The 12981-nt window shown below is 36.3% G+C and overlaps 1 long non-coding RNA gene across 1 annotated transcript in view; it reads right to left on the reverse strand.

Annotated features, from left to right (window-relative positions):
- Window positions 1-2782: 2782 nt before the first annotated feature.
- Window positions 2783-12981, reverse strand: part of LOC134757084 (uncharacterized) — a 113516-nt gene continuing 103317 nt past the window's right edge. The window contains exon 3 of the long non-coding RNA XR_010130689.1: window positions 2783-2878. This is a non-coding gene — a long non-coding RNA (uncharacterized lncRNA). The remainder of the gene's footprint in view (window positions 2879-12981) is intronic.

Genomic DNA, 12981 nt, shown 5'->3' on the forward strand with positions numbered 1-12981 from the left:
CCTTAAATACATAATTACACTATTGTCATACTAATAAAGAATGTTGAAGGTGACAGAGCAGGAACACCATCATCTTGGACAAACATCACCATTTGAAGTTCCAGCTCCCTGTCTAACCTTATGCATTTCTGGGAAATCACTTCTCTTCTAACAACAAGCAGCCTGAAAGAGCAGACAGTATAACACAGATAAGACAGCTCGGGCACGGAAGGAGGAGTAAAGTCTCTTGGGTAACCACCAAACTTCATTCTCATACAATGGGCCCCAGTAAAACAGTGGACCCAAATAAGCACATTCTTTTCCCTTTAGGTGCACTAAGATGGGGAAGCTAAAAGCAGACTCGGGGGTTATGCCTGCAGCTGTAGGAAGATGTATGGATATAGACACAAAACTCTCTCTCCCAGATAAGAAAGACAAAGAGACACAGATACATTCCGAGCCTGTGATAAGCCCTCCTGCCCTGAACCCTTAAATACTCTTAGTCTGTAAGAGAGAGTGCTCCTGAACTAACTCGGCCAGAAGCCCCTCTCAGGTTTATTCTTTAAAATAAACCTGTCTCTGACTGTTAAGCTGCTCTTCATGTTTCTTTCTTCCTTCTTCAGCTCTTACAGAAGGAAAAGTAGAAGGTGTGAACTTGTTTAAATTTTCTTCTAGAGGATGATATTTAAACAGGTATCTGAAGAGTGCATAACACATAAATATTGATTTTTGTACTTTACTTTGTAAATTGGCTCTTAAGTGGAATCTTATTTTTAGATATAATAGCTTTCCAACTGATTTATCTAAAGTTTAAAGGTAGACTATTATGTTAACTGCTGATAATGGAAATTTTAATCTCTTACAAAATGAATTAGCTAAACTTCCAGGAGATAATAAATCATATTAGTAACTGTGGGTGTCAACTTTTTAGTGTTTCCCCTACCTAGGCTAAGCCAGGTCCTCTCTCTGCTGGTGAACTGCATCTTACTTTACTACATTTAATGCAAATGTATTGGCTCTTTATTATTTTTAAATCCTTTAGTTTAAATGTAGCATCTTTCCAAGAAACCTTTGAATAGAATTTGAATTTAGGATTCTATAAATGGAAATAATACCTGTGTGTTCATTATGTGAAGAAAAACTATTACTTTTCTCTCTTTCATATTTCCATAAGTTAAACATGTTATTCAAAATATATTGAATACATGTAAAACAAGCTTCTTTTCCTATTAAATACTTTTCACAAATATTCTAACAGCTTAATGGACATTAGGTGTTCATGATTACTTTTTACCCTGTCCTTTATCCATACAAAACTCATCCTCAGCCAAGCGAAGTGGCTCATGCCTGTAATCCCAGCACTTTGGGAGGCTGAGGTCAGGAATTCAAGACCAGCCTGGCCAACATGGTGAAACCCTGTCTCTACCAAATATTCAAAAATTAGGCAGGCATGGTGGCATGCACCTGTAGTCTCAGCTACTCAAGAGGCTGAGGCAGAAGAATTGCTTGAACCTGGGAGGCAGAGGTTGCAGTGAACCGAGACCATGCCACTGCACTCCAGCCTGGGAGAAAAAGCGAGACTCCTTCTCAAAAAATAAATAAATAAAATGAAAATAAAAAAACTCATCCTTAAATATCTTCAAGAGCCATATTTTGTAGTTTTGCTTTATAAACATAATCTTATCTGGTTTGGGGGCATTATTTAAAATTCATAATTCAGGATATTTAACATTTTCTGCTTAAAAAACATATGGATCTATAAAGAAAGTGTCATGTGGAAAACATCTGTGTTATTGTGAATAATGTGAGTTTGAGCATTATTTATAACTTATTATGTAGTAATCACTTGAAAATCGAGTCTTGTAGTTTTTGAGTTGAGTTTTATAGTATTGCATAGTTTTTAATAAACTTTATACATACTATTTCATAACTATTTTCAATCACATTCAACTGATAAACATTCCTTTTGTTATCAATTTCTCCAATAATTATTTTTCCACATTTTCTTTGTTTTAAATACCTGGAAAATGTACACACATACTGTGTTTGAATTATTTAATGAATGGCAAAATGCAATAAATGTAATTCTTCAATTGGTCTTCTAATTCTAATTATTATGCAACATTAAAAATTACAATTATATGTTTCTAATTTTGATATTAAACCAAACAGAATTAGTTAAGCTAATGTGAGATAAGAGTGACTTACACTGAATCTATGATCTGTTCTATTTTGGTTTGCTGTATCAGCAGTGAAACTGCAAGCCAATAAATAAGTCAATTAAAAGTTGTGAGCAGGTTAATTTAAATTGATTTCCAAATGCTTCCCTCTCTGAAAAAAAAAATCTGTGGTCATTTTAGTAAAGCACTTGAATCATTGAAGAAAGGAATGTTGCACTGATTTCTCTTACATCTTCAGGTGGAATATTTCTGAAATATTTTGTAAAAATAAAGTTTTCATTGACTATAATCTATCTAACTTAAAACACTATTCATCTTGCTAAAGTTTTATATCATAGCCATATACATGATTTAAAATTTTCTCGTGAGTTCATTAAGAATATTAATAGAAAATATATTTAAATATATTTTGCCTTTATGCGTAAATATTATGGGAGTGTGCTGTGACTCTCAGAAATGATTCTTGACTGATGGAGGATGAGAACCAGAATTATTCAGTGGACTCTTCTGGAACACTTTCTCTACAACTTTTAAGGAGTTCCTCCTCAAGCTTGGGTCGTGGTAACTGAGAACTGTAACCATAATTGTAGTAGCTCACCCATAGAGAGCTCCCCCAACCCTACCTGCCTGTATCATGCTTCCCAGTCCTCCACTTCTGATACATGTGATTGCTTCCCCGAATAAGCTTTGCGAACCCAAACCTTGTTTTAGAAGAAACCCTAGATAAGACAACAAAGGGAAAAATCAAAACAAAATAAAACAGAAAACCCTAATGAACTTTGTTATAGTTAAGAGTGTTACATTAAAAAACATATGTCTGGCCTTTTCTTCTTATAGAGACTACTATTATATTATTCAGGATTAGAGTATGGTTAGGATCAGGAGTAACTAGCAAGGCAGCAAGTATATCTTATTTGTTTATTTATATATATATGGAGAAAGAATAGAAAGCTGTTTGTATTCATGAAAAAATAAGACAGAAAGGGAGGAAAAAGGAAATAAAAGAAGAAAGGAAACGTGGAAAGAAGGAAGAAAAGAAAGGAGGAAGAAAGGAAAAAGGTGACAATGAGGAAGACACCAATAGAGACAGATAGGGAAGCAAAAAGTAGAATTTAATTTTACATTATTAGGACTTGTTGAGACATTATGGTGAATATCCATATGATGTTTACAAATAATGCAACTAAAAAAGTTGTGCCATCATAAATAAATAACATGAATAGGTTTAGTCTTTTGGAAGCACTTTAATATGTTATAATAATCACACAAATTTGTGGTGCTCAACTTTGATGACAAAGTAATTAATATGAATCACATGGTCTGTTTCTAGTCTAGTGATATTCAGCATACACTTGTATATATTGCTGAACATTTGGATGCTACCCTTTTGCCTACCACAACTATAATATTTATGTAATTGCATTATACTTCCTAGAATATTTTATACACATACTCTGATAGGCATAAAAATTTTATTAAAATGAAAATATAAAAAATAACCATTATTTATAAAACAAAATTATAAACAAGACTGCAGGGAATGTGTAGAAATATTTATATTTTTTAGGGTTATGGGATTTTTCAAGTGCCTTATTTTTCAATATTTTTCAAATTATTAGGGTGTTTTATGTTAATTTATAATCCACAGTTTTCAGTGAAATATACATATTAGCTAAAGTGATGATATTTAAGTTTACAGACACCAGCCATCATTTTTCATATCTCGACATCATTCTGATAGTAGTTCTCATTCTGAAGCAAATGCACAATTTTAATTAGTTCACAGTCCCTGCTAAATCTTGGATGGTTTTCAGATACTAGTATTAGATTTCAGATACTGGCTCTTCTACACTGATTGTCCATGTGTAACAAACTCAGGTCTGGCCACTCACCACTTGCAGAGTCCAATTAACAAGAGCAAGGTCTGGTAGAGAGAGAGTGACTTTATCAACCAAACCTAGTAATCAAGAAATGTCTAGATTCCCATTCAAAGCAATCACTTCTAATTTCTAGGGAGAAGGCAACAGTTTATAAAAGGGTCTTGGGCCTGGGCATGGTGGTTCTATAATCCTAGCACTTAAGGAGGTCAAGGCAGGAGGATTGCTTGAGCCCAGGAGTTTGAGACCAGCTTGGGCAACACAGGGAGATTTTGCCTCTTAAAAGGAGGTAGTGGGACTTGGTGTGAATGGCATGCAGGGGATGGGGTGAAGAAGTGTGGGTCTTCATGATTCACTTCAGTCTCTTATCTATTAGGCAGTCTGGCTGGCACCTTCTGGGGCAGAGTTAGGTTGTAAACTACTCAAAGTAATCTTGTGGGAGAAAGTTCCAGAGCCACCTGGTTTCTTTCAAGGTTTGGTCCCTGGAACTTCAAAGCACACACATAGTTATATAAGCTTGCAATTCACAGTGTCTGGTGAAGAGAGGTAAAGGTTATAACTGCAATTTCTAAAGAGTTAAGTAGGAATGGAGAAAAGGAAAAAGATGAAAATAATTCTATTTTTTTTTTCCTTAGGAAAATGGGGTACATGGTTACAGTTGTCCATGCTTGAGAGAAAAGGATTGGTTTCAAAACAGAATAGGAACATAGAATAGTAATTATCTTTCAGTATGTTTCTTCTCAACGACTCAAGTATATATTAGTCTAGATAAAACTCATCCCCAAACTCTTTGCGACTTAAGCATTAGTTTCTCCCTCAAAATGCATGTACAGTTTAGGAAATATGCCTATGGTTGAGAGGGTCCTTTATTCCATGAAGTGACCCAGGGGCTCAGATGGAAGAAGAATCTAATTCATTATAACAACAGCATCTCAATATGTGACTTCACAGCACACTGTGTTAGGAGCCAATGAAACTGTAGAGTAGCATACAATCTCTAGCATTGTATTTTACTGGCAGTAATTGTCTTATGACCACACTCAAATGGAAAAGGACTAATTAATATACAATGGCAAATGAGTTATTGGGTGAGCAATAATTTTGCTTTATGTTTTTGTTGCCAAACACCTCTTTGTGTTTGTTTGTGTCCTTTTTTCTTTCTTACAACATATAATACACACTCAGTCATGCCTGAGGAAAACAACCTAAAAATTCATTCGTTCACTACATCCAGCTCAAATCATAGAATCTCTGGGTGCTGTGAGTGATTTCAGTGACAAGTCTGGCTGTGGCTCTTATTAACCTGAAAAACTTTGCACTAAAGGACGAGTTATCTTCCCTCTACAAATTCCCGATATTACATAGTGAAATAAAGACTGGATATCTGCGCTGAAGTCTCATGATCAGAAAGGGAGATATGAAAGATTATCAACAGTCCTTTGACTGCAATCCTAGCTTTCCTGCAATCCTAGATAGGCATTGTGAGCAGCACAGATCATAGTGTTGGTGGGTATTCATTGATTAGGCTCTGATTCTGATGTACAGGTCTTGTGCCACAGTGCATTGCATTCTATTGTCCTCGTCCTCCACTCAGATTCTTCTTTCCCTTACAGTCATTCCCTCTTATCCACAAGAGGTTAGTTCTAAAGCTTCCAAAGATGCCTAACATCACAAATAGTACTAAATGCTATATATTCCATGAATGAATATGTTTTTCCTTCTTCATAATTTTACAGGTATAGGATTCATTCTTACCATGGATATTAGCAACTTCAGTACATAATTTTTTTTGTCTTTTTTATTGTTAAGATCTTTCCATTTTTCACTTCAAGGAAGCACTTTATGGCTTCTTTTTGGCATATCTGAATTGCCAGCATCACTACTCTTGTACTTTGAGACCCTTATTACATAAAATAAGGGTTACTTGACCACAAGTGTTGTTATACTAGAACATTCCATCTGATAACCAGATGGCTACTGAGACAGTGTGAATACACTAGAGAAAGGAATGATTTACATTTCAGGTGAGATAAAGTGGGGTGGTGTGAGATTTTATCACACTGCTCTGAATGGGATACAAATTCAAACTTATGAATTGTTTATTTCTGGAATTTTTCATTTAATATTTTTGAACCACAGTTGCCTATGGGCAATTGAAATCACAAAAAAACAAAACTGGGGATAAAGGGAGACTACTGTATTCCTTTTTTTTTTTTAATTTGGCTTTGCTTGAAGGAATCTGCCTATTTTAGACTTGTTCAGCTTTCTAAACTCATTTCAATTAAAGGATTTGTGGGCAAGGGGCAAAGTCTACAGTAGTAACAGCTATTTATTTCTTCACTATTAGGTTGGTGCAAAAGTAATTGCAGTTTTGCCATTACTTTTAATGGCATTATTACTATTATAATTAATATTGTTACCAGGGTGTCCTTGCTCCCAGAGCTTCCAAGATGGAGGCAGGCTGCTTCCAAGATGGTGGCAAGCCTCCTGTTCTCTGACTTGGGGTTCTTGGCCTCATGGATTCCAAGGAATGTAATCTTGGCCCATGCAGTGAGTGTTATAGCTCTATTAGAAGCCATAGGTCACGGAAGAGAACCGTGGAACCCAATGACTAGTGTTCAGCTCGATTAGGATGAACCCAGGCACTTAGCCGTGCAGGAACAATGGCAAGCCTTTAGCCTGATTGGGAGTGGCAGTGGGCGCCTTCTGGATCAGGAGCACAGTGGACACCCTGCTGGATCTGGAGGGACGGAAGTCAGCAGCAGGTCTGTGACAGTAGCAAACAGCAGTGGTGGATGGCGAGTGAAAGTTCAGCTCGAGCCGTAACAAACACGGACCAGAAGAGAGTGCAGTTGCAAGATTTAATAGAGTGGAAACAGAGCTCCCATACAAAGGGAGGGGACCCAAAGAGGGTAGCTGTTGCTGGCTTGAATGCCTGGGTTTATATCCTGATCATTGTCTCTCCCACTGTGCTCTCAGGCAATAGATGATTGGCTATTTCTTTACCTCCTGTTTTTGCCTAATTAGCATTTTAGTGAGGTCTCTTTACTACCTGATTGGTCAGGTGTGAGATAACTTGCAAGCCCTGTGTTTAAAGGTGGATGCGGTCACCTTCCCAGCTAGGCTTAGGGATTCTTAGTCGGCCTAGGAAATCCAGCTAGTCCTGTCTCTCAATATTATTATTTCAGATTTGAATTTGTTTTAGCAGCTTAACTATTTCAAAAAAAAAGTAAAACATTTTTATTTATTTGATGCCAGCCTATTCTATATGCTAGTAAATATTTATACACAGAGTTCTTATATAGTTTGTATGTATAGATATAGTGTAAACTGAAAAAGTTCCTGAGAGAGTTGTCAATCAGTTTGGAGGCTTATTTTGGTTGTGAATGCACTAGGGATAAAGAGTTACAAGCCATTGTGAATAGTGCCACAATAAATATATGTGTGTGTGTCTTTATAGTAGCATGATTTATAATCCTTTGGGTATATCCCCAGTAATGGGATCACTGGATCTTATGGTATTTCCAGTTCTAGATCCTTGAGGAATCACCACACTGTCTTCCACAGTGGTTGAACTAGTTTACAGTCCCACCAACAGTGTAAAAGCATTCCTACTTTTCCACATCCTCTCCAGCACCTGTTGTTCCTGACTTTTTAATGATCGCCATTCTAACTGGTGTGAGATGGTATCTCATTGTGGTTTTGATTTGCATTTCTCTGATGACCAGTGATGATGAGCATTTTTTCATATGTGTGTTGGCTGCATAAATGTCTTCTTTTGAAAAGGGTCTGTTCATATCCTTTGCCCACTTTTTGATGAACCAACCCAAATGTCCATCAATGATAGACTGGATTAGGAAAATGTGGCACATATACACCATGGAATACTATGCAGCCATAAAGGATTAGGAAAATGTGGCACATATACACCATGGAATACTATGCAGCCATAAAAAGGATGAGTTCATGTCCTTTGTAGAGACATGGATGCAGCTGGAAACCATCATTCTGAGCAAACTATCACAAGGACAGAAAACCAAACACTGCATATTCTCACTCATAGGTCGGAATTGAACAATGAGAACACTTGGACACAGGGTGGGGAACATCACACCCCAGGGTCTGTCATGGGGTGGCGGGCAGGGGGAGTGATAGCATTAGGAGAAACACCTAATGTAAATGATGAGTTAATGGGTGCAGCACACCAACATGGCATATGGATACCTATGTAACAAACCTGCACGTTGTGCACATGTACCCTAGAACTTGAAGTATAATAAAAAATAAAAATAAAAAAAGAGCTTTAGTATCTTACAAAAAAAAATGAAGACAATACTTTCAAAGGTCAGGGAGATGCTCTTGGTCTTTAAACTGTTCCCACTTAGTGACAGGTTATCCACAGGTTCTTGGTGCATTCCCCATGCCTCTTTCCAATCCCATCATATAATGACCAACTTTATGGGGGCTCATGAAAATGGTGTTGGCCCCAGTGGTTGGCAATATATTGTTACGGTGCCCATGAGAGAAGCCCCCTACCCATCACCACCCACTCAATGAGTCGTCAGTGGTCGCTAAAAAGCTTAGCTCTTTAAAACCAGCTGTTCAGGTTAATCGGGGGGGGGGGGGGGGGGAAGAGTTACAAGCCAAGTATAATCTGTGGCCCACACTTTTTCCAGAAAGAGTTTTGAGCACTTCAGTATTTAAAGGGGGAAGGCAGGCAGGAAGGGAAGGAGGAAAGAAAAAAAAGGTGGGAGGAGGTAGACAAATGAGACAGGTCATTACATTCCTTTGAGGTTTTGATTAGCACTCACTGAATCCACATGTTGCATGTGAAAAGGAGGGGGTAAAAGAACAATCAAGCACTTATTCATGTCATGCTTAGTAAATCTGCACTTTACATAAGATAAATATAGAGCAGAGGAAGATGACAAATATATATTCCTCTACAGGTGGTGGAGGGAGGATTCCTAGTCTCCTTTTGCCCCATGAAGATAAGCTGTTAATTTTACATTGTCAGGGTGAGGGAGGCTATCTGGGGAGATACGTAGCCTTCTATCTTGTAGCTGTATATTTAGGAACAAAAGGAAAGGCAGTTTTCTGCAAGCCTCAGCCTCCAAGCTTAACTGTTCCTTTTGGCATAGTAAGTTTGGGGTCCCGATATTTTATTTTCCTTTCGTATATATTTTTTTCTATATGTAATTTCTTACCCCCCGATCTTTCACTCTGTCTTCAAATTTGAAGTTGATAACTCAAATTCTTTGGCTTCTGGGGAAAAGCTATAGCCTGAAATTCTCTAAATAAATTAATTTGGTTTTATGATTTAACTGTTCTCTATGAGAGTAATCTGATCTTTGCCCTGAGGCATTTGAAGCTTCTGAGAATTTTTAGCAATAAATGGGAAAGGTACACTCTCATTTTTGTCTTGGCCAAAATGCTGAGTTTTGATAGAGTGTTGCCTCTCAATTATAGCTTTTACTGTTTGAGCTTCATTGCATCAAGGCGCAAAGTTCCAGAATGTGTTTACTTCATTTTATTTCTGCTGTTCAGCAATCCCTTTCTTCACTCATCTTATCTTTCTGGTAATGCTTGATAAAATTTAGTCAATAAAACCCCAAAACACGAACTTTGTTTTTTGATCTCTTTCCCTACAGCTACAAAATAATTGGACATGCAATCTGCCTCACAAGATATTTCACAGATATGTTGTTGCCAACCATTCCACCGCTGCTCAAGAGTGACATCTACGGCTTTTCCTGATTGTATCCTCCAATCCCTATGGAGAAGCTGTGTCACACAATGACTTAATTGAGGTGGCATTCTACTGAAAGCAAGACCTGTATTAGGCAGGCAATGCCAGATAATGCTGTAGTATCAAAGAAACCAAAAGTATTAGTGGCTTAAAATAAACACATATTTTATTTGTTCTTCATGTCCACCTCAGGTCCTTGGTTGAGCTACACTCTACATTATTACTCGAAATCCAAAGCTATTAAAGATTCATGACCTAGAAGGCTTAGCTACAGTAGAAGCCAAAAGAGAAATCCAGAAGATTAGATGGTGGCTTTTTCATGTTTTGTTGGTTACTACTGTTTAGATGAACATTAAAACAGTCTTAAACACCTCATCAAACCCACACAACATCAGAAAGGATTTTTTCCCCTTCCCTCGCATCTAGGCCCCCCTCTGACCTCCCTTTCCTAAGAGCATTTACTTTAGGGAATTTGCGATTGTAAATTATTTGTCTGCCCTTTGAGATGTAAATCTTTTTCACAGCCACTTTTACAACCCAAAATGATTTTTTTCCCAAGGATCTGGGAACCATCCTTTTGAAATGTAAATATCAAGGAAAAGAGTGATCCTATCTCCTCATCTACGTGTGAGGTTAGATACCTAATTTAGATGAACACCTCCCTCTACTGCATGTTGTAAATTTGCCTTCTGTCATGAAAATACAAGAAAGTTTACTTTTCCTTTGGGTAAAGTTAATTAGCAAACACAAATGGCCTAAAATCCTCCCATTTCCTTCTTAAAAACTCTCCTCTGAGCACTTATGCTCAGACTGAGTTCTGACTTCTCTCCTGTACTGTAAATAAAGCCTTCCTGGCATGTTTAACTTTGTCTGGTGCAAATGTTGTATTGACAATGGAAACAAGTAATTATAAGAATAGAAAAATAATAAGAGAACAAAAGGACTATTTAGTGAACAGTGCTGTCTCTTTTATAATGTACCAGAGGCAACAAGTCTGTACTCACCATATATTATACATACATAACACTGTCTACACCTGAAATTCCAGAAATTAGTAGCAAATATATATCTCTTGTAAGGTAGGTTTATGGCAAATTTTCTTAATTCATGGGGGCTAAACCCAGGATGAAAAGAACAGTGATTAAAAAAACAAAAAGCCCCAAATCTAGAATCTACTCATTTCATAGACACTATCATTTTAGAAGGGCCTTTGGAATTAAGTAATTTTTTTTTCAAAATGTTGTGTTTCTTTCTCATCTGTACCACCCACATCACTACATTAGTTTCTTCTGCACATATCTAAAGTAACTTCAATATCTCTGTAAGAAGTTTCCTAAAGCTCTGGTTACTCGGATTCCTGGCTGTGCCACTCAACTGTCTCATGTGCACTGTATTGAAGGAAATCACAAGCATACAACCAAATAGGGCCCAAAGCCAAGTCAAACAGGCTTAAACAAGAAAGATTATTATTTGGCTAATATAAACTGAATTCTAGAAGTATATTAGCTTCAACGTATATTTGGGTCAGCAACTCGGTGTCAAGTTTTTGTTTTGCATTTTCTAGCATTAGTATCATTCTAAGGTTTGTTCTCTTTCACAAAATACCTGAAAATCGCTTCTATATCTTTGCTCAATCAGTGCCACAAAGGAGCAAAAAAAGTGACTTCTATATTCCTCCAAAAATACAATATGAATACAAATACAATCCAATTAAAAAAAAAACCTTTGATTTCCAGAGACTTCTACAAATATCTTCCTCTTTTCTCCTCAGAATTAATTGAATCATGGCTCACATTTTTAGCCATTACTCTTAGGAAAATATTTTGCCCAATAAATCAGGCGTTTACCACGGTTTTGTCTGGAAATCTTTCCCTAAAATACTTCAGTACTTCAGTACTTCAGTACTTTTCTAAAGAAGGAGAATGGATGTTGGTCTATGTAACTGTTATCATTTAGTCAATTTACAATAAATAAGAATTCATTAAAATCATAGCCATACTAACACACATTTTAGCATTTCCTTTTTTATTCCAAACTCCTATTCAGCCACTTTTCTCTCATATCCAAGAAATTCATATATTTGCTTTTGCCTAGCCATTTAGTCAATGCGTGTCAAACTCTATTCTATCTTTTAGAAATGGTAAAACAGCTTTTACAAATGTATTTATTCACAATTAAATTGTCTACTTGCTTTGCAAAACTAGACAATACTGTGTCTATTTCTTCTAACATATAGATTGCAAAATAATTTTTAGAAAAAAAGAACAAAATCAGGGCTTCTCAGCTCTATAAATTCCACTACTTATTCACATAACACTGATCTTGCAGACATTTTTGATGTCATTTTGTGAAAAAAATTTTTATGTTTACAAATTTGCCATTACCAATTCAGTACAATCTTTTAAAGTTCGTATTTTTTCTTCTTGGAAAATTCATTACCTGGGTTTTTTAGTGAAGGCATGCTAATAGTAGTCTATCACTTTTGTTTGCATGCAATGTCTATTTTGCTATTACTGCTGAAGATTAGCAGAAGCAAATAAATAATAGTCGGTTGACATTTTTTTTTTCTCAGAAATTTGAAGATAATCTTCCACTGTCTTCCTTTTTCTATGGGTCCTGTTGAGGCCTGTTATGACTTAATTCAGGTAATCTGTCTCTCGTTTCTGGTTTTTGATAATTCCACTTAGTCTGGGGTGATCAAATATGGTATTTCCATGTGGGGATTTAGTAATTTTTGTTTTCTTCAAAATCACGTATTTACAGAGTGACTGTATTTTCCAGCTTTCATATGTGCCCAGTATCATATCTGATGTAACATTTCTCCTACATTTTAAAAAGTTTCAACAAAGTACACTATTAATAAGAATTTTAGTGCAGTGGCTCATGTCTGTAATCCTAGAAATTTGAGAGGTCAAGGTGGGAGTATTCTTTGAGCTCTGAAGTTCAATACTAGCCTGGGCAACATAGTGAGACTCTGTCTCTATAAAATAAAAATAAATAAAAATTTTAAAATAAGACATGATATATTAGAAAAAACAAATTTTAAGACTACAATTACTTTTAATTGGAAAAGCCGCAATTATTTTTGCACCAACCTAATGATTTGTTAGTCTTCAAATTTGTTTTTTCTGGATTCTACCAGTGTCTAATGTAGTAATTTGTAAGAGACTTAAACTGTGAACACATCTCTCACATA

This window comes from Gorilla gorilla, chromosome 14 (genome assembly GCF_029281585.2).
Source record: "Gorilla gorilla gorilla isolate KB3781 chromosome 14, NHGRI_mGorGor1-v2.1_pri, whole genome shotgun sequence".
Classification (NCBI taxonomy): Eukaryota; Metazoa; Chordata; class Mammalia; order Primates; family Hominidae; genus Gorilla; species Gorilla gorilla.